Source organism: Astatotilapia calliptera, chromosome 6 (genome assembly GCF_900246225.1).
Source record: "Astatotilapia calliptera chromosome 6, fAstCal1.2, whole genome shotgun sequence".
Classification (NCBI taxonomy): domain Eukaryota; kingdom Metazoa; phylum Chordata; class Actinopteri; order Cichliformes; family Cichlidae; genus Astatotilapia; species Astatotilapia calliptera.
The window spans coordinates 34,520,913-34,537,605 of record NC_039307.1 but is presented as its reverse complement, the minus strand read 5'-3'; the positions used below and the strand labels follow the sequence as shown (position 1 = coordinate 34,537,605).

Here is a 16,693-nt window from a genome sequence, read left to right as displayed (position 1 = left end):
GTGAACAGAACATATACAGAATACTGAATGTAATAAACATCTAAGTCATGAATTATGATGCATTAGCGTTCTTCAAATCTAACCAGAACTACAAATGGGAATTCCTATATGAACATCTACATGCACGAGTTTCATACACTACTCCCAAACCCTTACAGTACATGACATTGATTGCCAATACACCCAACAACAATATATCACAAACACCAAGTGTTATGAGTGGCTGTGTGCACACAGGAATAGGACCCAAGGTGCAGACTCCGGAGACAATCGTGAACTCAAAATGGCTTTTATGTGATACTCAAAATATATCATAACTGAAAAAACTCAAAATAAACTTAAACTGGAGGAATGACAGAACACACAGCAAGGTAAACGGTAGATCGCGACACGGACACAGAGAAACACAGGGCTTAAATACACAGAAGGAGCAATCAGGGAATGAGTAACAGGAGGAAAACACAGCTGGGACAAATCAGAACTGACGAGACCAAAGAAGCGTAAACTGAACACACTGAGATAAGACAGAGACCTTCAAAGTAAAACAGGAAACACATAACACAGACTCACATGCAGGCACTACAGAGGGAACAGAGACGTGGGACCAGGGCAGACACAAACACAGACTGAACACGGGGATATAGGAACTAAGGATACACAGAGACGCGAACTAGACAAGGGGATACAGGTGATAGGGGAGACAGAGCAACTAAAGAAGACAGAGACATAAACCATAAGACAGAACTCAAAGAAACCAAAGACTAGAAAGTATAAATAATATAATAAACTCAAAAACCCTGGGTCAACGACCCAGGCATCCTAACAGTACCCCCCCCTTAAGGGCTGGTTTCCAGACAGCCCAAACCAAAACACCAAAACAAAAAAAAACAAAAACAACCCAACCAGGGTGGGCGGCGGGGGAAACAGGATGGAGGGCTCGAAACAAAACCAAACAAGGAGCCAGAAACAAAAAAAGAACAAACAATGGAGCCCGGAAAGCAACAGAACAAAACACAGGAACAATGTCCAAAACAACAGCACCAAGGCCCAGGCATAGTCCAAAAGCAAACAAACAAAAGAGCTCACGGAGCAGATCAGGAGGCCGGCCGGGCGGGAGGCACCGGCGGCGGAGCAGATCAGGAGGCCGGCCGGGCGGGAGGCACTGGCGGCGGCGTAGTTCAGGGGGCCGTCCATGACGGCAACGACGTCCAGTCATCAGCCGGACAGGACGTGCAGGACGAGCAGGACGTGCAGGATGGGCAAGACGTGCAGGAACAGACAGCACGGAGACCTCAGAAGCAGACGAAGCTGAACACTCGGAGGCTGGACCAGGCGGAGCTGCAGAGGCTGAGGCTGGACCAGGCGGAGCTGCAGAGGCTGAGGCTGGACCAGGTGGAGGAGCCGGTGGTGGCTGAACGGCTACGCCAGAACCATCAGCAGACACTGGGACGTGCTGACTGGGTCCTCCCGAACCCCCAGCTGACGAGGCGGGTGGCTGAACAGGCCCCTCGGACCCTCCAGCGGAGACGGATGGCTGAACGGGCCCCTTGGACCCGCCAGCGGAGACGGATGGCTGAACGGGCCCCTCGGACCCTCCAGCAGGAAGAGACGGCTGAAGCGGTTCCTCGGACCCTCCAGCGGAGACAGGAGGCTGAACGGGCCCCTCGGACCCTCCAGCAGAGACAGGTGACTGAGCAAACAACTGAGGCGGAAACCGAGCAGGTGACTGAGCCGATAGGTGAGCTAATGTCTGAGCTATGGAGAGAAGTTTAATATGTATCGACTGTTCTAAAGATGGTAGTAATGGTGGGTAAGGCGGTGGATTAGCAGTAAGCTGAGCTAGTTCCCCTGAGCCTCCAGAACCTGAAGAAAACTGCTGGACGGGCTCACCTGAGCCTCCAGCGAGGTCAGAAACAGGTACCTGCCGAACACCAGCCACTCCCACCCGAGGAGAAGGTACGGGTGCCGGAGCTAACTGGTTCCTGGTCATCCTCACCCTGGGAGCCGGGACAGGCACCGTCAATGGCTGGGCAGCTGCTGTCCCCACCCGAGGAGCTGGTACGGGTGCAGCGACAGGCAGAGGCTCAGCCGGCCTGGACACCGGAGCAGGGACCAGCTGGACCTCAGCCTCCCTCACCTGAAGCACTGAAACAGGTGCAGGGGAATGCTGGGCCCGAGCTGCCCTGGGATTAGGAACACAACGGTGCGAAGGAGCAGGCTCAGCAAACACAGACTCCTCAAAAATGTTTTTTAGCTTCCTACCACCACCACGTCTAACAGTCTTAACAGTGTTCACAGTCTCAGAATTTATAGTGTTCACATGATTGTCTTTTTCCCGCTCAGAGGGAGCAGAATGAAAACAGTCATTATAACTCACCACGGGGAGTAGCTCAGCAGAGACAGAGTGGCAATTGCGTGAGCGTCGCTTTCTCCGGGAAGTGGGAGGTGGCGAACTGGGCTGCGAATCCTCCAAAAGACCGGGCTGCGATGAGGAAGCAGTGAGTTTGTGAAGCTCAGAACGTGGCAGACCCAAAAACAGAGCGAAGGACTGCAGCGGAGTCTAACGTCACATAATCACATAATCTTTCTTCCTCCGCCGCTTAACCCTCTTGTCGGACTGGTAATCCAGGGGTGAAGGCGGAGGTGTAGCGACTGGAGAGAATGAGTACGTGCTCAACCTGATCGCCCGAGGCATAGGCGCTGGCTCGGCCGTAGCCATGGCAGTTTGGAGGCTGCGGGGCCCTCCCAAAGCCAAACGTGATCCATAGAAGGGTGACTGGGCATGTTTAGCCTCCTGCCTCACGCTCTCCTTGAGGAAGGCAGAAACTGCGGGTCGCCGATACCACACGGAGTCTGCTGGGTCCATGTTCTGGTCGCGATCTTCTGTTATGAGTGGCTGTGTGCAGACAGGAATAGGACCCAAGGTGCAGACTCCGGAGACAATCGTGAACTCAAAATGGCTTTTATGTGATACTCAAAATATATCATAACTGAAAAAACTCAAAATAAACTTAAACTGGAGGAATGACAGAACACACAGCAACGTAAACGGTAGATCGCGACACGGACACAGAGAAACACAGGGCTTAAATACACAGAAGGAGCAATCAGGGAATGAGTAACAGGAGGAAAACACAGCTGGGACAAATCAGAACTGACGAGACCAAAGAAGCGTAAACTGAACACACTGAGATAAGACAGAGACCTTCAAAGTAAAACAGGAAACACATAACACAGACTCACATGCAGGCACTACAGAGGGAACAGAGACGTGGGACCAGGGCAGACACAAACACTGACTGAACACGGGGATATAGGAACTAAGGATACACAGAGACGCGAACTAGACAAGGGGATACAGGTGATAGGGGAGACAGAGCAACTAAAGAAGACAGAGACATAAACCATAAGACAGAACTCAAAGAAACCAAAGACTAGAAAGTATAAATAATATAATAAACTCAAAAACCCTGGGTCAGCGACCCAGGCATCCTAACACCAAATCGTTTAGCTTACAGCTAGCAGGTATGTAGCATAACAGGTAGCATTGGTAGCATGAACTAGCCACATAGCGAACAGGTCGATACACATTGCACTTCTACATCCACTAAATGTCTAATTGGCATAAAAGACTAAAACTGTCCTTTTCAGGCATGGCTCCACATCTACTCACAGTTCTTTAGCGACGCACACAACTCACACCGTGTGTAGACATCCCCTGCAGAGTCAGTCTGCCAGGCGGCTCTTGCTATGTGTTAGCTCCAACTCTGATCACTGGAACATGTGCTCAATAGTGCAACTGTGCTCTCTCGCCACAAGGGCCCCCCCCCCCCCCCACACAGCTGACAGCCTTTCCAACAAGTAGCATTAAATACATTATTAATATTTGGATTGATCTGCCCACCTTTCATCCAGGTACCTCATTGCCTCAGGTAAATATTGAGCTTGCCAGCTTTTTGGGCTCTCTTATTTGACCTTTATTAACTCAAGCCAAATGTACTGTGCAGCATAATTCTGCCTTTGCACTTGTAGTTGTAGTTTCAGCTCTTTGACCACATTGATGTACTCAGGGAGTCATTGACAACAATGCTATACAATACTATGGCACGAAAGCCTTTTCACTAGACCAACATACTTGGAAAAATGAAGTTGGATGATAAAACTATTACCCTCAGTCTATTCTACACATCCATCTATGTGTACAGACAGACAATGTAGTTTATCATAATTGCGCTTGCACAAAATGTTCCTGTTCAGTGAAAGATTAATGTTCTCCAAACCTTATTAATATATAGAGGAGAGGATAAAATTAGGAAATACTATTTCCATTAAAATGTTTTATGAGTTCATGTCTGTTGACCATTCATAAAATACTGATCTTTTCCCATTTATTTTTCTTCCAAATGAATTGTCGGATAAATTGACTGAAAGAGAAAGAGAGTGTGTTTCATCAGTTGCACCTTACTGGGGTTGGATTGGGCCCCCTTATTGTTCAGAACTACAGACTACACTCAGTTTGTTGGGTTCTGGGTCATTTTACCTCAACAACGGCCTTAATATTCACGTAGCACAGATTAAGCTAGGTGTTGGAAACATTTCTCAGAGCTTCTAGTCCATATTTGACATGGCAACGTCACACAGTTGCTGCAGATTTGTGGGCTGCCCATCCTTGATGTGAATCTCTCATCCCACTGTATCCCAAATGTGCATTAGGCATTAGGCAAAGTCATGGTTATGGGAAATTAAGTAAGCATAGTTTCTTCGGGGCAGCCTGGCAATGCTGTTGTTGTCACTCTCGCTACGAGGTCCAAGAAAAACTCAAGAAGGTCCTGGGCTCAATGTGAGGGTCTTTCTGTGTGGAGTTTGCATGTTCTTCCCATGTCTGTGTGGGTTCTCTCCGGGTACTCTGGTTTCTTTCCACAGCCCAAAGACATGGAGTTACTTTAGTTAGGTTACCTGGTGATTCAAAATCACCCAGATTGATGTGAATGCGAGTACAAATGGTTGTCTGTCCATGTTAGTGACCCGACTGGCGACCTGTCCAGGTTGTACCCCGCCTCTTGCCCTATGGCACAATGGTAGGGTGATAACCTTGAGTGCAGCTGGGCTGAGGGTTAAGGCGTCTGGCTAAAAATGCACGCTTACGGTTGTGTGGATCCTCAAACATTAGCTCAAACATTACATCAGTTAATTGAATAGAACATCGAGATTCATTTAATTAATATGCTAGCAAAATATAAACCTATGAAGAAGCAAGCCAAGCCACAATAATATTAATATATAATCACGTACCTAAATCTGAATGCAAACAGATAAACATTTCATATAAAATAATGTGGGTAATTGGGCTGAACGGATTCTTCTCTTGTACGGCCTCGCGCTGTGGTACCACATGAAAAAACATGAGCCTTCCACTCACATTATGCCAGTTAATGATCAGTTTTCAGAAGTTTAGATGCTACCACTCCGAGCCATGTAATGGCCAATTAGGAAGTCTCTAAATACAGAACCCCTGATTTGCTTTGATACGATTCGCTGACAGCTAAAGAAATTATATATCAACCAGCAGGAACTGGGTTTTAGATCAATTGAATTCGAATGTTATTAGCACTTTCATTTCCTGATCTTGAACTTTTCCAGCATTTGTTGCAGTTATTTTCTCATAATTTAACCTTTTTTTTGTTGCTCGTATTTGAAGTTACTGTAAATCTTTGTAAATCATTTAATAGTGCATGGATAGGTCTTCATTTCAGGTACTTTAACAGCTTGCCCTCACTTTTGAATTCTCTCAGTCTTCATTCTCTCTGAGACTCCATTTGAGTTTTTCCCTCTTGTCCTTCACTGTCCATCTTCCCTTTCATCCGTCTGTGCTGCATCTCACCATTTTTCTTCTTCTCCCTCTGTTCCTTGATGGATTGTGGCCCCCGAGCTGACTGTTGGGCACTGCGGCGGATCAAAACATAATTTTCACCCATTTATTTTAGCCTGAATCCACACTCTCTTTTCTCCCATCCTGTGCTGGAGTTCAGATAAAAAACTGGCCTATTTTTCCCATCATACACACTCTATCACCTTTCTCTCCTCCCACTTATTAAACACCTTGTTTTAATTTGCCTTCTATTTTGTTACACTTTCTTTAGAGTTAATAATCTAGGCCCTATGAAGCTATATTTCCTACGCTGTTTCTAATTTACACTAAATAAAAGTGCATGAAACCTGTGTTCCTCTTTTCGCATTCTGCCTCGATCACACACAAGATTTATGATTTTCCCCCGTTTTTGTCGTCTGTCGTCGGTTTATATTCCTGCTTCTGCCACTCCCACTTTGTCAAGGCCACCATCTTCTTGAGGTTACAGGCAGTAGTCTCCTGTTTCTGACATTTAACTTATTATTCCCTCTATCTGCCAAGCCGATCCTCCCTCTTACCCCTTCCTTTCTTCTCTCTCTTTTCTCTGTCACACACATGCACCCACCTCCTGACCCTGTCTCTTCTAACCTTTACATAAAGCCAGAGGATTTGCACGCAGCTGGAAAAAAAAAAGATATTCAGCTTCGTTCCCTCCTGAAAACACTTAATATCTCCGATGCTGCTGTGGTCCCACCCCTTTAACACCAGATGAGTTGGCGCCGACCTGCATCAGTGCACTCTGACATTTATGTGGGCCAAGTACCTTTTTTTTTCATTCCCCAGCAGATGCATTTTTGTGTGTGGTGTGTTTGTACGGCACAGGATGGTGGTTAATCCTTTTCTTTTTTTTGTGTCACTCCATGCAAGCTTGGATTTGTGACACAATCGCCCAAAGTACGACATAAGACATAAGCATTACATACTGAAGATCTGGAAGAATATAGGTAATAATTATTGTAAATGTAGACGTGTCTGGGCCATTTCCTTTTCAGTAAGTGCCTGAAAAGGAAAAAGCTCCTTGAACTTGTAGGAATTCGTGAGTCATCACTGGTCAACAGAACAGTGGGCTTCCTTTCGCTTAACAAGTCATTCATTTAACCCAAATGGGATGGTAAAACAGCGTCATCCTGGCAACTGTAACTCATATGACTTGTAACACCTTTACAGGGCACCACCAAATGATGATTGATGGCAAAAACAGATATCAAATCAGAAATTAGCTTTGAATTTGGAGAGCAGTCATAATATTATTTGCATAATTTGTTGTAATGTTCCACATTTGTATATGTTGCTTTAAAAGGCTTCATTGTTTTAACTCCTAGCATAAGCACTGGTTGCTAATAATAATTCCTTGATTTATGAAAATGCTTTATTATTTAGGTTTACACTGGACTGTGTTTGAAGACAACATTGTAATCTGTAGTGAAAGTAGGGGGCAGGTGGAAGTGAGCCTTAAAAGGTGGAGGCATGCCCTGGAGAGAAGAGGAATGAAAATCATTGGAGGCGAGACAGAATCCATGTCTGTGAATGAGATGGAAATGGGGGAAGATGCCGAAGTAGAGGCAGTGAAGATAGGCAGAGATGGAATACCTGGGTAAACTATCCGAAGTAACAGACAATGCACAATGTGTAAAGAAAAGAGTGCAGGCAGGGTGGAGCGGGTGGGGACGAGTATCAAGGGTGATTTTTCACAGATGATAGCAGCACCAAGGGGTGGTTTACAAGATGATAGTGAGACCTGCTATGATGTATGGTAGACTAGCAAAGAGATATCAGGCAGAGCTGATGATGTGAAGATTTCCACAGGGACTGACCAGGTGGTGCTGGAAACAAGTTTATCACAGGCAGAGCTCTGGCCGAGCAGTTTGAAGACAAAGTTAGAGAGGCGAGGTTGTTCAGAGCAGGGACTGTGGATGTATCGGAAAAAGGATGTTGAGGATAGAAAGTGAGTCGGTTTGCTTATGCAAATATATGTTCATTCATTCATTGTCTTTGTTCCAGCAGAAATACACAAAGAAAGTGGCTTTTGACGTATGGTCAGTTACACTGGTGCAGTTTTGGGGCATTGCAATCAACAGTGTCACTTAAATTAGATGTCTGCTGTTTGGTCTGCGCTTCCACAGGCACCGTTGGTTTAGAAACTTATTCCTCATGAAGAAAGCAAGACAATCAGCGATTGATCTATTTTACTTGAGCAAGGGAGGCCCCGGTCGGTGTCTCAGAAAAGCACTCTGGATCCAACCACAGACGACCTCGACTCTGGCCTCCACTTGCCGCCTTTTATTGAAAACAGTTACAATACACACAAGCACCTCCCATTGTAAAACCCCCCTATGGTTACAAAAGATAAGGCACTATGTGTGTACGTGTAAGCACGTGTATGCATGTGCGAGAATGTCTGTGTAGGCGTGTGTGTGTGTGTGTGTGTTTGTGTGTGAGTGTGTATGTTTGTGTTTGTGGTACATTTGTGTGACCTCCTGCCCACAAAAGGATCATAAAAGCAGGAAGCAACAAACAGAACCTTCAGATAGGATGTGCCTATAATAAAACACTTCAGCCTCCCCCACCAACAAACTGGCTGGAGAGGTGGTCAGAGACAAAGGAATGTCTTTGATCTGCTGCTTGAACTAAGACTTACAAATTTAAGTAACACAATGACAATATTTAACAATTTTTTCTGTTATTTCAACACCCCAAGAAACCAGTATCAACGTACATTTCTATCCCCAGGGATTGAAATGTAAGCCCTCGGGGAAATAATTATTTGATCCCCTCCTGAATTTGTATGTTTGCTCACAAAGGAATGAGCAGTCTCTGATTTTTTATGGTAGTTTTGTTTTTAATGGATCATAATTATTTCCCCCACTGTACCTATGTGTACCTTCATAGAAAAGTTATGTATATGTTCACGTGCAGCAAAATGTACATATTTGTGTTGTAGAATTAAGTAGGAAATATCAGGAGACAAATAAAGAATGAAAATTAGGTAAAACTGAATTCTATACGCTACTCACCTCACATCATAGACATACATTTGAACCTTGCTAAGGTCTTTAAAGTTGGCTATATGTGTGAAAGATGAAAGTTTGAATACTCAGTAAAAGTATATTATGCCAGTCAATGTCCAGGTGAATTAGTCAAATTAATACTTAGTAAGAAAAGATAATAAAGACTCAGACTGCTGGCTTACTTGTGGTTCCTGTGGTATTTCAAATTAGAATGGGAGGCAGAGGGCTCAGCTTTCAGGCCCTTCTTCTCTGGAACTAAGTCCCAGTTTGGATTCAGGACTATCTCTCTACTTTATATTAGGCTGAAAAGTATTACTGTAGGCTCTCCACCTTATAATATAAACCACCTTGTGGATACTGCTGTTGTAATTTTGTGTTACATAAATAAAATCGAATTGAACTGAATGCGAATTTATCTGAAAAAGTAAGGCTGTCTTCAAAGATGCTGTACATTCCACACTTATAATTAGACTTGATTTAGTTATAATCTGGTATGGAATTTACTAATAAACATCAAAAAGTGTTTGACCAAACAAAAATGTTCAATCAGGAAAAAAGGGCTCTTGGTATGTGCACCTAATCAAGTCATTCTGGTTAATTAAAGGTTTGCATTGATTTGATCTCTATCTATGGCTGCCTCTGTCCCTTGATGTTTGTCTGACTTGAAAGTAATTTTCACTTTTATTAACACAGCCTTGCTCCTCTTTTCTCATTCTCATTTAACAGTCAAAGCTCTACTTCTGAGATCTCTTGCCTCGGCTAGCAGAGAAAGAACCATTTGCTGGAACAACACCTGTTTCCCTGTCTGTGTGGACACGGGAATCCAGCTGGGCCACAGAGAGTTTTCCACAAACACGTGAACAAGCTGAAATCCATCCATCAGTAGAAAGGACAGTTTTTGAGGAGCTCATTGGCATTTAGACCTGAGGAGTGACACTCCACGCAACCGACAGTGTCCTCAAGTGGGAAGGACTCTACTGCTCTTTGGAGCTACTACAGTAGAGGTGAGTGAGTCAGTTCAAATTGTCCTCCCTTATATGAAAACCCCTTACACTGTAGTGTAGAACAACTGTCATTTTAACTCCTATTCAGTTCTAGTGAGGCATGGACTTTCTAATAAGTCCAGTGCTTTGGGCTGGGTTTGACGGGGCAGCCAGGCTTAGCTGAAGGCTCACCCACTGAAGCACTTTCCAGCAAGAGCACTTGACAGTACCCAGTGGTGTTTGACTGTGAAAAGCAACCATATGTGAAGGATTTTTTATTTTATTTTTTTCAGATAAAAAATGGTAAGACATTTCTAGCCAAACTAGCCTGGCCGGCAAAACAGGATGTCTGTTGCCATAGCAGCAGGTGCTAATCCATATGCATGGCTGGAATGAGCTTTTTGGGAAGGTGTGCTGAGGGAGACAGCTGTGCAAGACTTCTCTGGCTTAATACGTTTCCTGAATCTGTCATTTGGGTGGAAGTGGATGTATGGCTTTTACTCAGACTCGAGTTGAAGTTTTGTGCACGATGATGAAATCTGCTGCCATTTACGAGACGAATACCGAAATGCTGTGTATACAGTTGAATTCTTGTGGTTTTGGCTGAGCATCCTCTGTGCTGGCTATGATGTCCCACTTCTGGCAGCATGCTGAAGGTTCCAGAGCTGGAAGGGTTCTTCTTTTAGAGACATTACTGGGTTAAAATCTGTCAGTGCAGACATCGGCTCTGTACTAGTTCTGCAGGGGGGAAAGTGGAAAACTTCTTTTTCTTATTAGTTCATAAGTAAGTTTGTCATTAGATAGCAGTGTCTTTAATTATTGCCACTGAATAGTTTGGATACACATACTGAAATAATATATTAAAATAGGCTTGAATAATAACACTAATAACACAAAATTCTACCACGTTACATCAATTCTGAGAATTTCAACTTGTGCACTCCAAAGTTTGCAAATCTTAACATCCACTTTGATAAAACACAGACTGTCTGGTTATTTTTTTTAACTCAGATTATCTGTATAGTAGTTTCTGCTGGTATTCATGATATCGTGAGCAGCCAGGCAGTCATTTTCTTTGCCCTTTCGAACAGCTCAGGCTTGGGAAAGAAGTTGATTTGAAAAATGTGCATATCTAACTTTACTTAACATAAAAAAGACTATCCTGGCATGCTATGTATGTAAAGTGTGAATTTGCATTTTGAATTGCTCACTTTTAATTAAAATGATGAATGAATGAAGAGATTGGCAGCGGTGGAGTTCAGTCAGTGAATCCACACATAGTTATTCCAAGCGAATGCCTCCAGGGCTGAAAAATGAAGCCAGTGCACAAATGCCAAAACTGCAGCTCCTCGTGTGCACACTTAGGTGAAGCAAGTGAGTAAGGCAAGTTCATTAGTAGGACTGTTACAAAGTAACCCAGAATATGTTCTTGTTGGCGGTCATTTTGTTTATTAGTGGGATTGTTGCAATGACCGGTCTCACACACTTAGGACACTCTTAATTTGAAAACGGTGGCTCGTTCTTGAGCTGCTTTCAGATTTGTACAATTTTGTACAGTTTCTGAGATGTGCATTTAGCTTTGAATGGGGACCTGGGCTGCTGCTTTGGTAGTGTAGTTGTAAAGCCACCACTCATTTCGTCTTCCTTTGTAGGCTGAAGGTTATGAGTTCAAGTGCAGCAAGGGATGCTTTTCAGATTCAAGCAGCATAGAGCTATGTGCTGCATGAAATGACATTACAGTAATGTTATTGACAGTGTGTCACTACAGGGTGCAGCACTTCTCTCAAAGAGAGAAAAGAGGGGGTTTTCTCATGTCACGCCTCCCTAACGTTAGTATCATATGTAGGTTGGATCGTCACCATAGTCAGGCTGTCACGGTTTGTGGCACAATTACCACTGACTCATGTGGGACATGCAAGCCTGGACTGTTGTGTGTTGTTGGTTGGCTTAGTGGGTTAGTTCCTGCTCTAAAGCCTTTCAGAAGCTAAAGGTTCACAATTCGACCACAGTTTGCAACAATTTTTTTCACCATGCTCTCTTTCTCGTTATGAACTTACAGTATGATTAATAGAAACACACATCAATTTGGGAAATGTTTGCCACTTTATTAGGCACAAATGTTTTCACTCTACACAAACAAGCTATTTATCTAGAACGTTTTACTCCCATTGACAGCATGCCACAATCCAAATCCGCAAGTAGCTAATCCCACTGCAATTTCTCCCAGAATTGCAAATTCTAGTTAATAGTGCGAATCCCAGTATATGTTATTCACCTCTGCCATTTTGTTTATTATTATTATTAGTGGGATTGTTGCAAAGCAGCGATGCCAGTATATATTATTTGTTTCACCACAGTCTGGCTGTTCCCCTCATTGGTACACTTACCACTGCCTCATGTCTGTTTTGTCAGCGGGATGGTGCATGTCACCCCAATAGCATAGTGGGTGCATCCCTCATCCTGCACGATCTCTGGCACTTTATTAGGCATACCTGTTTTTGGTCTAAACAAACATGCTATTTATCTACAACTCTTTGCTCCCATTCACAGCGTGCCAAAGTTCAAGTCCACAAATAGCTATATTGCCACCACAATTTCTTGCAGTTTATTAAGCCCTTTTCACAGACATGCAGTCACAACGTGCTAAACACAGAAAGATTTTTAAAAAATAAGAACATTAAATACCATAATAACAATTAAAATCTACAATAAGGCACAATAAACAGGTAGTTTTAAAATATATAATTATTATTTAATAAAAAATCTCACCAAAAAGCCTGTTTAAAAGCCAATAACTGGCAATAAATGATGTTTTTTTTCTTTTTTCTTTTTGCTATTGCTGACAAATACTTTGTGAAATTGTAATATTCTATTAGTCACTAAGTTAGTTACCTAGTCACGAGTTCTCACTCTGTACAAGTCACTGACCCTGGATCCAGCAAAACAGCCCCAGACCATCACACTTCCTCCTTCATGTCTGGCAGTTGATGCCACACACTATGAAATTATCCTTTTGCCTACTCGATGTCGATCCAGTGGCGGTGTTTCAGGGCCCAGGAAAGCCTCTTTGTCTTATTCCGACGTCTTAGCAACAGGGATGGGTATCGTTTAGGTTTTATCCGATACCGGTGCCAAACCGGTACTTTTGAAATGGTGCCAGTGCTTAAACGGTGCTCAAACCGGTGCTTAAAGAATGGAAAACACAAATGTTGTCCAAAACCTCTCATGTTTAGCTGTTTTTTTGTAAAAAGATAACAATGTTAGCTTTTTCTGCAGCTATAGGGCATCTATGGTATCACTCTTGGCTGGAAGCAGTGCTTAAACAATGAAAAAAACACAAACTTTATCCAAAAACCTCTCATGTTTAACTGTTTTCCACTTTTTCTTTGGTCATTTTAGCTTTTTTGGCCAGGATGAAGGGAGTTTCTGCCATCAAACAAGAAGACAGCCGCATGTAACTACGACGTGTTTGCTAGTTCACCTTACGTGCATTAATGTAATAACGTGGTTAGCCTACTCAACGTAAATTGCACGCGAACAACATTAAGCTACTCACCCAGAGAAGAACAGCTGCTGCTGCCATCATCATCCATCATCATTTCTGCTACACTGGCAGGGCTAGGGGCCAGGACTCTCCTCTTCGGGTTCTTGGGGGATGTTGCTAACTCTGTGTCGATAACAGGCACCACACCCGCAGTAGATGTGCTCGGTGTGAGGTCTTGCAGCAAGGTGTCAAATACGGTGCATTTCTCAGCTTTTAAAAAAACACTATGCGTCGCTAAGTGTTTCATCAGATTCGAGGTGTTACCTCCTTTGCACAGTATCACCTTAAAGCACTTGTTACAGGCTGCTGAGTTTGCATCTGTTGCTGTGAAGTACAGCCAGACTTTGACCACTTCACCTTGGGCATTTTTAATCTGTAGCTCTGCTCTAAAAGAACGTACGTACCTGGGCCCGCCTACTATCCTCGGAAAGGTAAAATGATTAGCTAGAATCCAAAGTGTATGACATCTCAGAAAAAAAAGCGCCGAAATAAAGCACCGACATGTGCGCTGCTTTTCGGTCTGTTACTACCGTTTATGTCAGAACCGATACCAGTACCCATCCCTACTTAGCAATGGCTTTCTTGCTGCAACTTATCCTGTCAAAACTGCAGCTCGAAGTCTTCTCTTCACAGCTGAAACTGGGACTTACTACGACTGCTGTCGTCCTGTGAGCCACCTATCACGCTGTTAACTCTCAGAAACTTGGCCTCTGATTCAGTTGTGGCTTTGGGTCTACCAGAACTCTTCCTCTCAGAGTTTGCCACAGTTTCTCAGTACCTTTTGATGGTGAAGAGAACTGTACTCACTGACACCTTGACTTTCTTTGCAGTTTCTCTGTAGGAAACACCTACATTTTCAAGTGTTATGATGCTCTGTCTCTCTTAAATTGTTAATTGCCTTTTTCTCACCAGTTTTGTAGCAACATACAAGCGGCAACTACTTTCTGCAGTACAATACTGTCCAACTGATGGTCACCAGGGTTTGGTACCACAGTGTGTTCCAACACTGCTTTTATGCAGACAGAGGAGATTATAAGTAATCCAGAAAAGTTGGAACACCTGTAGAAATTAGTAGCACCAGCTTTCAAGGCTTGATCAACCTCCATTGCTCCAGAACAGATTTAAATTGTTAACCCATTTCGAGTTCCGTGCAAAAGGCCTTTTTGTATAATTCTGAAATGTACATTATTTTTTAGTTTTGGGTAACCTTCCCTTTTGTTTTTTGTTTTTTTACTTCTGGCAGTTCACCACTTACCTTTCTACCATTTCAGGGTATTCATCGGACTTAAACGACTTGAATTGCAATAAATAACTTTTCAGAAACTGCTGATCTACTGGGATTTTCCCAAGCTACCATCTCAGAGAGCTGGCTGCAGAGTCCAAAAAAGAAAAAAATATCCAGGATGTGAGTTGCAGATCTCTGGGCAACTGTACCTGAACGGACAACATGTTGACTTTGACGCAGACGGGTTACAGCAGCAGAAGACCACATGGGGTGCCGCGCCTGTCTGCTAAGAACACAAAACTGAGGCAACACCAAAATTTTACAACGCAAAATCTAAGGACATAAGCACATGTAAATATTTAATACCTAGAAAAACTCAATGTTTCTTGACTGACATCATCTCTCATTTTATCTAATAATAGCCTTTGATTGTGCTTGAAATTCTCTCCTTCACAGCTATTTAATGAAAGACTCCAAAATCCAAGGCAAAAACTCACTGAGATAAAAAAAAAAACACCTTAAATTGCAACCTTGGCAACACCACCTCTGGTGTTACATATTTCACATTAGAGTGACACTAATACCCAGTAATCCTTCCTGGCCGTGTTCAACAACAGATCCGTTTTATATCTATGAACATCAAGTCTCATCAAAGCTGAAATATGTCAGCATCAGTGTAATAACAGCTTAATTCTGATCAGATTTGCCTCTGAGCTGATCTGACTCAGGCTAATTATTTGTAATTTCAGATGTTCTTCCACACCAAACAGAAAACTATACCTATATTTATGTGAGCATTCTCTGGTCCTTTGATGCTGTTTTCCCAAAACGCACAATTTTGGCTCTGTGTTCACATAGTAAGATGGCTGACTTCTAATAAGTCTGTCCTCAGTTATGTTGTTCTTTACAGAGCTTTATTCATCATTTAGTTCTCATGAAATGCTAAACTTAACCAACCCTAGTGCAAACTTGAGCATTAAGATTACTTAATGCAGTCTCTAAACAGCTGCATTTATTTTGGAGAAAGGTAAAACTGACTTTTTTTTGGAAAAATATGAATAGTTTTTGACATTTGAGAATGATTAGATTCATTGTTAGATGATTATAAAGACTTAATAGAACCATGTAATAAAAACTAAACTTTTGACTGTGTAGGGTTAGAGTTCAGGTTGAGGTCATCGCTCATGTGGAATGATACTTTAATGGGTCAATTTTTTGACAGCATTGCTGATATTGAAATTAGCTATTAACTACTAGCTTTCTTAGTGTATCACTGAGACGCCATCAATGATTTTTTATTAATTCTTAGAATTCTGGCCCTTTGACCCAATTCGTGCGAGTTTTAATACAGTCAAGAGGATAATTCAGCCTGAGCTGCTTAAAAACTCAGACACGTAGGTGTTACTAAATTCTTTCCTGCTTCCTTTTATTTTTACCAAAGGTTCGAATATGTTGGCTGAACCTTTCACACAGTTTTAGCATCAAGAAACAACCGGGTGTTTTCCTTTTCTTTAACATTCAGAGCCTTTTTCCCATTATTGGTTTCTCTGTTGTGCTCTGCGCAACTGAAATCATAGCACATTTTTCAGCTAACAACTGTAATGAAGCTGGTGGTAGGGCCTGTCACTTAGAAGCATGAATCTTTTTTATGTTTTTGAACTGCTGCATAATTTGGTTCTTGCAACCTACATAAAATTTCCGTTGCATTTTCATGAGACTATTATTGCGCATTTTTGTCATTTTCTGCAAAATAAAAAATGTATACATGGCTTAAGGCCAATATTCAGTGATTCATTAACATGGATGCGAGGAATTTATGTCAAATGCACCTCGTGTAAGCAATAAATTAATTTCGACTGCAGGGATTTTAAAAAATAAAAACAACCAAATGGTTCCTCTTAGGAAAAAAGTTAACTCATGTTTGTGTGAACTGCAGTGCAGACAATTGTGATCTGCCTGATCTTTTTAGCATTCACCATGTTGTGTGATCCTGATGTGACTTGATTGAATAGTTTATCCTCCCAG

The 16,693-nt window shown here is 42.7% G+C and overlaps 1 protein-coding gene across 3 annotated transcripts in view; it reads left to right on the top strand.

Moving 5' to 3' along the window:
• The window catches only part of LOC113024650 (protein phosphatase 1 regulatory subunit 29-like), a 310,310-nt gene that overhangs the window by 96,647 nt on the left and 196,970 nt on the right, over positions 1-16,693 (top strand). For all 3 annotated transcript variants that reach the window (XM_026171870.1, XM_026171872.1, XM_026171871.1), the window contains one exon: positions 9,643-9,920. The gene's annotated coding sequence lies outside the window, so the exon portion shown is untranslated. The remainder of the gene's footprint in view (positions 1-9,642; positions 9,921-16,693) is intronic.